Here is an 11,647-nt window from a genome sequence, read left to right on the forward strand (position 1 = left end):
TCTGGTTTGTTACTCCATTTTGTATCGACATTCTTCATGTACATGTAGCTGAATACCTTCCTAGCCCAACGCTCCTCCTCCATTTCTCACAATCGCTTCTGAAAATTTGTCTTGCTGCTAGCTTCCCTGCCCTCAAATGATGTCCGTCCCATATCACCTTGTACTCCCTGATTTGGTGTATTCCCGTGGGCTCTCAAAGCAAGCCTACCTATTCCACGTTGCTTAATTTCTAAACTTGCTTGAACTTCTGATCTCATGCACAAGACCGCATTGCCGAACGTCAGACCAGGAACCATGACCCTTTTTTCATACTCCTCTCACAACATGGTATTTATTGTAATTCCACGGTTCCCTGTTTATCATCACCACTGCATTCCGGTTGCCTATAGTCGTCACGTATATTTTCGTGTTCCCTTAGGTACTCGGCCCCATTGCTTATCCATACGCCCATATATTTGTATTTATCTGTTATGTCTAGCGTGACCTCCTGTATTTTAAGCTCACCATGTTCATTGTTATTAAAAATCATGACTGCTCATTTTTCCTTACTGAATCTGAAATCTAACCTATCTCCCTCATTACCGCAGATGTCGATCAATCTCTGCATATCTTCCTTGTTGTCGGCCATTAGCGCTATATCATGTGCCTACATCAATGCTGGTAGTGCCTGTTACATAAGTTCTCCTTGTTTGACGAAAGAGAAGTTGAAGCCAAGTCCACCGTCCTCTTGTTTGGCCTCTAATCCTTGTAGGTACATGATGAAAAATAAGGTGACAAAGAACACCCCTGCCTAAGCCATCGCTATACCTCTGCAGACTTGGATACCTTTTTTTCCCACTTTATAACTACCTCGCTACCTTTATAGATATCTTTTAAAACATTAGTGACTACATCGTCTACGCCTAGTGTGTCCAGTATTCCCCACAATTCCTCTTGAACCACGCTATCGTACGCTCCCTTGATATCCAAAAATGCTAGCCACAGGGGCCTGTGTTCCTTTTCTGCTATTTCGATGCACTGAGTCAGTGAGAACAGATTGTCTTCCAACCTCCCGTGTTTCCGAAAGCCATTCTGCGGTTTCCCCAGCACCCTCTCATCCTCCATCCTTGCCTGCATTTTTTCTTTTATAATCTGTATCGCAAGCCTGTAGACCACTGATGTCACTGTTATAGGACGGTAGTTTATGTCAGCTTTGTCCCCCTTTTCTTTATAGATCATGCTCATCCTGCTAGGTTTCCTTCCATCGGGGACTCCACCATCGATTATTATTTTGCTCAATGCCTCTCTCAAAGCCAGCTCAGACTTCAGACCTAATCTCTTTATCAGCATAGTTGGAATGCCATCTGGGCCTGTTGATGTACTACTAGGAACCTATTCTCAGCCCATTCTCACTCTCGTTGTGAAATCGGAGCCATTGCGCCACTTGATTCAACCTAGTCTATTGCGGTGCACAAAGCACTTCTTTGTTGAAAATTTTCTGTCACCCTCGTTCCTATATATTCAATAGCTTCGTCACCTTGTAGCTTAGCACCTTGAGCTGTAGTTGTAAACCTCAGCTCTATGCTCATCTCGTTTCTTAGGGAGTTTAGACGGTTCCGAAATTTCTCAGTTGCCTTTCTATCTTTTTATATACTTCTGCTAGCCACTGAGCTCCCTTTCTTCTAATCTTTTAATTGATCAGAAGGGATGCATCCCTTCCACAGCTTAGAAAGATTTCCCATTTTCTTTCAACATCATCTGTCGGTTCACCCCGCTGCTTAGCATGTCTGTGTTCTCCAGAGGCCTCATGACGTTTTGCTATAGCTCTTCTATCTTCCTCATCCCACCAACTTTTAGTTTTGTGTCATATTTTCCGGGGTGACTTGTAACGTGCCTTATAGAGCTCTAGCTCCAACAGTCTAATTAGATTCATGTATGTTTAGACTGTTTCATTATCCTCAATTGTTACTATCTCAATTTGTTTAACAGCTATTTCTATTTGCCTTTCTGAACAAAAATTTTCTTGTAGTTGCTCATCTTGTCTCCTTCCCACTTTCACTGCTCTTTTAAAACTTAGCTTGATACGTTTGTGATCACTACCCAGACTTCTGGAGCCACCTTCATCTATGTGCATTCCCCTGAGCTTATCATACATCATATGTGACATCAGTGCGTAATCTATTGTCGACGGCAGCCTTCCTGCCTCCAATGTTATTTGCCCTTCACACTTCTTGGTACTGTTGCAAATGATCAAATCGTGCCTTTCAGACATATCCATGATCATTTTGCCTGTCGGGTCGGTATAACCTTCTATATTTTCCATGTGCGCATTCATATCTCCTAGTATAATTATCTCGCACTCTCCTCCTAACCCCTGAATGTCATTTGATATACACTCTACCATTGCCTGGTTTTCCTCTCTGGAATTTGCTCCCGTACACAAGTACACGAAACCAAGGAGTGTCATTTCCCGGCCACTTTGCCTTTCAGCCATAAATGTTCTTTCACTCCTGCTTGAACCTTTGCCAGTCTGTACTTTTATGAATAAATTCCCCAATACCGCCCCCCTCTTTCTGCTTCCTTCTGTTCTATTACAATATTCCCACGCGTAGACTGCATTGTTAGGAGGTTGTTCAAGTCCCTGAGATGAGTTTCTACAAAACTGTGTACCAATGGCCTCTCCTCCCTTAGCTGTTGTTCTATCTTTTCCCACTTCAGCCTATTCTTGCCACCCTGCATGTTAATATACACTTTGTCTGAATTGGCTCGGCGCTCGTGGCTACGTCTGTTTCTGCCCCGGACTTTTCCTATTTTAGATACTCGTGCCACTTTGGAATCGTATCTGTCCATACCACCCGTCAAAGAGTCTCCCTAGTTGTTTTCTTCAATACTAGCTATCCTGCACCCCGAAGAGCCCGCATGCCCCACAAAAAAGCTAGGGCGCGTCCTGCAAGTCACCAACCAACCTCATGACCTAGCCGCCCATCGAAGTGAGTTCTGTCTCGTTGAAAACCACCCCACCTATGCACCTCTCTGTTTATTTTCACCACCTCAAAGTCTCTCTCGACTCATCCGCCATATCTCTTGGTTTGCGTTAACAAGCGCTTTTTGCAGGTTGCTATCACGCACCGGTACCTCTGGTATCGTGCATATCACTACCTGTACCTGAGGAGAAGTGGCGCGCATGTCATTGACCCCTTTCGCCAGTGTGTTTGCTAGTCCTGCTGTATCTTTATTTGAGACATCTTTCTAATCGCCTGAAATTATCACGAAGTTTTGTCTATCAGCTGTAGTTTTGAGTTTTGTGCTTGCTTGCCTCATGACTGCTTCCAGCTTGCGTCCTCGGAACGCCCCTAGTGCAACCCTCTTGTCACCTCTCACCCTTTCTTTGATGGCTTCTGTGCATCGATTTAGGTTCAAGTCCTCGGCGATTATCACATGCTGTGACTTTTCAGCTGGAGCGTCCTGCACCTGGGGTTACTTGCACCTGTGACGCCGACGGCTTTGTTCCCTTCCCGCCCCACCACTACTTCACTGATGCTGGGCCTTGTGACAATTGAACCAGCTGAACCTGTTTTTTCCAAACTTGCTTGCTCTTTCTTTTCCGCCGTGCTGTTAGCCGGTTCCCCTCTGTTCTCTTCATAGGCCACACTTTTGTTCACCTTGGCTAGTGCTTCCTCGGCGGACTTCAGCCTGTCTCCCATTGCCCTTGTTTTCTTTTGCGCTGTCGCCAACTCAGTCTCCGGCTCAGTGATTCTCATCTGCAGTTCACTCTGGACAACCATCGTTTTCTCCATTTTTTCCTCGACCTCACATTGCCTACAATTTGTGTCAGCCTGTTCTTCATCGGCTTCTACAATAGGGTCAGTTTTCAAGCCCACCCCGCATGCTGAGCACTTTACAGTCTTTTTAACAAAGTCTTTCTGACACCTATCGTTCCTATCACTTGTCTCACTTGATAAAACAAAACTAGAGCCCTGCCCTACGAAAAAGAGAAAGTCCTAGCTCTACTACAAAAATTTGCTTGTTCAATGTACGTGCACCTCCCCCATCGTGTGGCAAGAAATAAACAAAAAAACAAAAAATAAAAGACACACACACGCACAAACTAATAAACACCTGGCTACTGACCCCCAAAAAAGCCGTACAATGTAATATGTGCTACAAAGATTTTAACTGCTTCCTTAATAATTATAAAGACAAGCTCAAAACATGCAAAACCACTTATATGCACAGTTGATTGGGAGCACTCAAAAACACGTCCATCCACCTTTACAGTCCGAACCAACTCATGCGCATATGCACCGCCATCCAGCGGGCATTCCTATGACTGTGCAGCAGAGTGCTGCAGTGGAAGCGTGCAGGGTCTATAACCTATTCCTAGGACTAAACAAGAGGTGGCACACACACACTTTCTTACGGCTTGCGTTTCGTATCTGCTTCCCACCTTTAACCACCTCGTGTTCATGGTATATACTAGTTCACTGCATTCATGAAACTGCGGCGCAACGCTCGCTAAACCTTTCTAAAACCACGGAGGTTATGCCCAGCGAGTATAACGTAGCACCCCTTTCTTGTCAGATAGTGTTCAACGTACATGTCAATGACTGCTAAGGAGGAATGAGAGACAGGAGAATTCGGCTTTCAGTTAACGCACACGCTGCGAATTTTTTATTGTTCAACAACGCACAGAAAAAATCTCTCACCGGCACCACCTTGGAGGTCAAAATGTAAGACTGGGTACACACTACAACTACGAGGAACTAACGGGTGCCGCTAAGATCGAAGTCCTTGTGGCTAACATCAAAGTCCGAGCAAGCCGTTTCGCCGCGCCAGTCGCACAGCCGGAACCGGGGCCACGTCACGCTGACGTTGCCCCACCGGTCCCCTTCAAGGAAAAAGGAAGCATCCTGTGGCAGTGTCGTCGCCGCCCTAGCGCGAGCAGTCACCACCCCCTGGACTCGGGCCTCCCACCTGGAGCCCCCCTCCCCACTCCCATGCCAGGCATCGCAAGGTTCCCGAAGCCCGTCTGCTGCCCCAGAAGCCTTGTGCCCCGGTGCCCCCTGACGCTGAGCGGTCTCTGAGCCACCCTGTCCACGAGAGTGCAGAGAAATCTGCACACTACTAGTCCAACAAGTCGCCCTCCCTAGTCCCGCCGGCTGAGCACCCGCGAGACCAGCGGACACGTCCCCTGCAGACATGGCAAGCCCAAGCACCCTCCCGGTGAGGGAGAACTGTTTTCTGTTCACCGCCCCCGATGGGTATGTGTCTATTGACGAACTTATAGATGCAGTTGAAGAGACAGTTGGACCTGATAGTGTGTTAGTCTTGCCACACATGGGGGGCGCGAAGTTCCTTGTGTGTACCCGAAACGCGAGTCAGGCCACAAAGCTTATGGTCGCAGAGGGCTTCAAGGTTAACTGGGAGCACGTTCCAGTAGAAGTGGTAGGACCCCCAGTTACGTTTGTTAACCTATACCGCTTTCCAACATATATACCAGATGAGGTCTTGATTAACCCTCTTTCACTGTACGGCAAGATAAGAGGTGTTTCCTTTGCATCGGTTCCTAACTGACAAAACAAACTTAATTGGGTTAAAGTAGTGCCCATGGAAATGAGTAGGCCAGTCCCAAACTTCACAACCATCGCGGGGCACCGTGTCATGTGTAAATACCGTGGTATGCGCAGAGTGTGTGCAAGGTGTAACGAACCAGGGCACATGGCCACGGCGTGCGCAGCCGCTTATTGCAAGAGATGTGGGGTATTTGGCCATGACACCGAAGGGTGTTTTGAGGAGTGTAAGAGATGCGGTGGGTGGCACGGCACGCACGAGTGTTTCCGCAAACGCTCGTACCTCGTGGCAGCGCGTGGCTTTCCACCCGATACGCGGCCCGTTTCTGGTAACGTCCACCCCAGCACCTCTCGCCCGCCTACCGGGACTGAACCGACACCAGGGCTTCAGGTCCTAAGACCCAGGACTCGGCCCCACATGACAACGACTGTCCCGGTTCACTGGCAGTTTGAAGAACCCTGAGGGACGGAAGACGCCCGCACCGTATCAGCGACCCCTGCTCTCTTGAACACAGGCTCCGAAGCGGGGGACGACACGAGCAATACTAGTTCAGATGCCGACCTGGACGAGTCAGCGGGCATGAATCCGGCTCTCCGGAATCCACCCGCGACCCCTGGGAATTGTCGCAACCTGCCAGCGACGAACAAGAAGTGCAAACACAGGCGCCGATCCCCGAGAACGACGAGCCTGCATTCTCTGGTTTTGACGAGATTAGTTTCCCGCCATTTCCACCCACGACGGCTCTCTCCCTCAACCCGGAGGAGGTGCTCATCGTAAGTTGTGGCCGCTACGTCTTTCGGATACTGGCCACTTGAGCACGCACCAGTGCACCTCCATGGAGACGCAAACGGCCGGCGCAGCCCCGACCGATAGGCGTGAGCGTTCGAGATCAAGGTCCCCTTTAGGCGAGGACAAGTCACCCGGCGTGCCGTCGAGCCTACCCGCGAACCTTGAAAACAAGCCCCGGCCCTCCAAAGCACTCATCTGTTCCAGCGAAAGCCATGCCCCTCCCATAGCGAAGTCGCAGAAATTGGACGCACTACCGACAGGGCAAGGGCACTTGCCCTCAAGCGCAAGCGAAAAAAATAGGCTCTTCGCCAAAGCATCCTTCCTTTCTTCTCTGTGTTTGCTTCAAGGCGAACACAAGAGCGGGCGCCACGACACGGCATATGGTCCCCCCTCCCCCCTTCACCTCCTCGCGCATGCTCTGCTCTTTTTAACATGACGCCACACACCCCTCCCGCACGCTTGTTTCTGCTATCAGTGGTGGATGCGCCGCCTACTCCCTTTCCCCCTCGGCTCCTTTCGCCAGCCGAAGCCACGGCAATGGTTTTTGTTTATGCTTATCTGTTGCACAGCTGCCTGTTGCCCTTGCGACTAATCGGCACCGTGGCTCCTATGACGCATCTCTTGAACCACGGAGGGCTTTTAGCCCAACTAGCAACCACGCCACCCACGCCTTTATGCTCGGCTCTTTCGAGCGTGCCACCCCTGCTCAAGCGGTCGCCCCCACCCCCTCCTTCACCCCTAGTCCTCTCCCCACGCCCACTAGAGCAGATCATGTCAACTCTCAAGTTCTCCACCTATAGCGTCCGTGGGTTTCGTGACAAATCGAAACAGCGAGACATTCTGACCTTCGCCCAAGCACAGGGTATTGGTGTGCTGTTTTTACAAGAAACTAACTTCCGGTCGCCGTTAGAGGTCTCAACCTTCAGACGCGAGTTCCAGGTGGACGCCTTCTCCTCCCTAACTAAATCAAGGGCCTGTGGAGTGGGAGTGGTCTTTACTACGCGACGCTTCCCGCAAAAGGCGTTCTGCATCTTCGGTGCTGACGGCAGGTCACTCATGTTGGACCTCTACATCAGCAAAAGAAGGATTCGGTTCGTGAACGTGTACGCCCCGGCGACGCGGAAGAACACAAACACCTTCTTCCAACAGCTGCACGACCTTCTTTCAGAACCCGTCCCGCACATCCTGCTGGGGGACTTCAACTGCGTCGTGGACTCGCAGCGCGACGTCAGGGGACCGGGCCGAGGGGGGTCCACGTACTATGCTAGGGAGCTCGTGAAGACTCTTCGACACCTTCGGTTATCCGACGCGTGGCTGATCGCCCACGGCGACCTTTTTGTCGCAACTCAAGCCTCTCACCTCACAGCCAGTCGATTAAATTGGACATATCTCCCCGACTTACTCTTTTCCTCGCTCGTGGCGTGCGAGGTCCTTTCCCCTTTAGCAGACCTAGCGAGTCGGTCAGATAACCTCCCCCTTGTCACTACGCTTGGCGGCTCTCCTGGACTCCGTACTGATGACCATGGGTGGCGAGTGGGCCCAGCGCTCCTGCAAGGCGATGATAGCATCGAGCGTATTAGGGCGCGGCTGCGGGCCTCCATGGCGAACGCCCCGGACCTAACCCCACGCTCGTGGGACACCTTGAATGTGGAGTGGAAAGAAATCCTTCAAGACGAAGGCAAGTCCAGGAAGCACCGCTTAACTGCTAAACTGAATGAGATCCTGCGCAGAATACGCATCGTCAGGGGGGGGGGGGCGGAGACGATGACGACTTGCATGCGCGACTATCTGAACACCCTGGAAGGAGGTCGAGTATGCCCGGCTGCTTCAACTGCGCGCGCGCAGACCACCGGGGGAGCGGGGCACACCCATTAACCACCTCGGAGCTCACCCCAGTGACACAACTGAGAATGGCAGCATACGAATTACCCGAGTGAAATGGCCGGACGATTCTTTCGCAACTGAACCAGAGGGAATCCGCGATGCCTTCTGCGAGTACTTCTCCGCCCTTTTTCGCGACGCCGACAGCGACGGAGAAACTGGCGGAGAAGACAAAATTATAGAAGTCTGCCAGCACCTCCCACGGCTGGGAGGAGAGGAGGTTGCGTTACTGAGCATGGAAGTGTTTGCAGAAGAGGTTAGGGGCGCGATAACAAGCATACCCCCGAACTCGGCCCCGGCACTGACGGTCTTACAGCCAACTTTTACGCCACTTTTTTCGACGATCTAGAGGGAGTGCTTGTCGCACTGGCGAACATGGTGGTTGCTAAGCAACTGAAACCCGCATCCTTTGGAGAGGGAAGGATCGTCCTCCTACTGAATGAGGGAGCCCAGCAAGAGGAGCCGTCGGCGTGGCGCCCCATAACCCTGTCGAACGTGGACTATAAAATGGTTGCTTCCATCTTTAATAGCTACCTGAAGCTCCTCTTGCAATCCATCGTTGCTCCCTGGCAGTCCTGTGTGGTTCCAGGCCGCTCGATCTTTGCCAATCTTACCGTAACAAGGGATGCCTTCGAATACATGTCGGCCAAGTCCCTGTTCGGAGCCTTTGGCTCCTCGGACCAGGCAAAGGCAATTGACCGGGTGTGCCATGGATACATGATCAAGGTACTCCACCAGTTCGGGTTCCCGACATGCTTCGTAGACACCATCGCTATCCTGTACAGCAACCTCACATGCCACGTAGTAGTAAACGGCACCCCGACGAGTAACTTTGTATACGAGAGAGGGATCCGCCAAGCGTGCCCGCTAGGGCCCTCCCTCTTCGTACTCTCGCTTGAGCCGTTGCTGGTGAACATCGACCGGAACATGCACGTCAGAGGCTTTCCGCTAACAGGGGAGCCCAACATTAAGGTCCTCGCTTACGCTGATGATGCATCCCTGTTCGTCAGGGGCCCGGCAAGCCAGCAAGATTTTTAGCGAACATTCGCACACTATGCTGAAGTCTCAGGCGTGGCCTTGAACATGAGGAAGAGCAAGGCCTTACCATTTGGAACATTCCCTCACGGTGCTCTGGGAGAGTTGGAAAGGGTCGACGCCGTCAAGGGGCTCGGCATATACTTTTGCTGCGGTGGCGTCGCCGACCTAACACTAGCAATGAGTGCTCGAGCGGGCACAAGATGCAATAGCACGCCTCTAACTGAAGGATCTCACGCTTCGTGAGAGGGCCATTATGTAAGCCGAATAGGAGTGATGCCTACCAAGACTGTGACGCAATTGACAAGTATGATCGGTGCCTACCTGTGGGACGGCAAACCCGCGCCCTACGTTGAACCCTCCTGCAACTCCCAGTTCCAGAGCGCGGCCTCGGGCTCACGCATGTCGTGACGGTGAGCAAAGTGCTTGCCTTGAAGACCGCAAGGACCTTGTTTCGCGCACCTGACTACGTTGGGAGGCCCTTAGGCCGCGTTCACACTGAGCATTCCGGCCGCCGAAAGTGCTCCGAATCTGGTTCGGCGGCGGCGAGATCCGCCGAAAGGGCCCTCTCCGCGCAGATTGCTCTCGGACCGATTTTTGCGGTGGCTGCCGCCGAATCGGTCACCGCGGACCAATAAGAGCACTAGTCAAGGAATTTTGAAAAATGGCGGCCAAGCCCTACTCAGTTGTAATGCTACAGTGCACGTAACTGAATGTTGAAACCAACGAAAGTTTAACCTACTCTGTGCCTACTTCGCCTCCACATTTTGTGAAAGAGGTGACCGAGCTTGCTGTTGGCGTGACCGAGCTTGTTGCGGTATTGCAGAGCAAAACGAACCCACCAACGCCGCTAGCGTCGGTGGTTTTTCTGCTCTTCGAGCATTACAAGACAGCCACTTGCCAGCAAAGTAAGCAGTACTGTCTTTTCTTGCTTCTTACGTACGAGAATCGTCGAAGTATACACCACCGGATAGCGTAGTAGCGTTTGCGAGCCGCGACAACAACCGGGTGACAGCGCATCCATCCCGCGTTCGCCCCGTTGTAGATGACATATTCGGCGGCGCGGGGCGCGTCCAGTGCAAACGGCACTGCGTTTCGGCGGCAGGGGAATTTTGGTCGTGGTAGAAAGCGGATGTTTCAGTGTGAACTAGGCCTTAATGCGTTACTGGTGCAATACAAACGCATCGTTCCCGAATGCCGACCGGCCGCTCGCCCCAGTCGCCGAGACTCCCTCCGCGTTCTATGAGGCAGCCGCAAACACCATGCGCACGCTAGAAAAGGAAGCCCCTACGTGCGACGTAGATGAGACCCCGCCTGCTCGCATTGTGGAAGAAATCGCCAGCAACCAGATAACCCCTGAGGAGAGACGACGGTCGCGGAACTAGAAGCGGAAAGGCAAAACAGATGGGCGTGCCATCCCTTCGTCCGCCCAAGACTTCGCATGGAGGAAAAACTGGGACGTCCTCCAACCCGCCAGTGCCTCCACTAGTTTGGCATCACACCTACACCCCGCGGTCCCAATTGTCGCGCTGATGAGACCCTGGCGCATGCCTTATTTGAGTGCCCAGCGGTCAAACCAGTTTCGCGTCTGACTGCGAGGGATTTTAAAATTCGTCCTCCTACAGTCCTGAACAGAAACAAAGACGCCTTTGCAAAGTTAGTGGTCCTCTGCACCATATTCACGGTCTGGAAGCGACGCTGCTTCGCTGAGGTTAGCCGCTTTCCGGTTAGAGCGGCTTTCCCGACCGTAGCTCGTATCCGCCACATGGTGTGGCGGCCCCTCTCAGACCAACTTGAAGCCAGCGGCGAGGAAAAGTTTCTCCGCCGCTGGCATACGAGGTTTTTTCTCCTGCAAAAAGGCAAGTTACGCCTGCCGATAACCTCTTTTTAAGTGCACGCCAGCCACTGCGTCGCACTGTTTTCTGAGCGGCAAACGGAAAGTGCCAATGCCCGACCCCTCCTGTTAATTGTATAATGATGTGTCTTGAATCTGTTCTCTGTATGGATTAACCCCATAGGTCTCTGGAGCCCGAACAGCGGCGACCAATATCGCACCCTTTTTTCGCCTGTAAACGGAAATGGGCTCTTTTGCGCGCGTGCCGTACAGCGCTCTTGTAACCTTTGTATAACGAGTGTTCGAATGATCGCGCTTCTGTTGTAGTGTACAGTCTAAACGTGTTTTTGCTGTTCATTGGTGGGTTTACCGCGTGTGTCCGTGATAATTGTCAGATAAGAGGAGGAGAAAAACTTTATTCATCCTGAGAGGGAAAGGTGGGGTGGTGGAGTGTCAGAGGAGCCTACCCAGTGGAGGTCTCCGCTACCCTCTTGGCCCAATCCAAGTTCTGGTCCTGGACCTCGGGCGCCGAGCTGCACACAGCAGCCTCCCACTGCT

The sequence above is a fragment of the Rhipicephalus microplus genome, chromosome 1 (assembly GCF_043290135.1).
Source record: "Rhipicephalus microplus isolate Deutch F79 chromosome 1, USDA_Rmic, whole genome shotgun sequence".
NCBI classification, from domain to species: domain Eukaryota; kingdom Metazoa; phylum Arthropoda; class Arachnida; order Ixodida; family Ixodidae; genus Rhipicephalus; species Rhipicephalus microplus.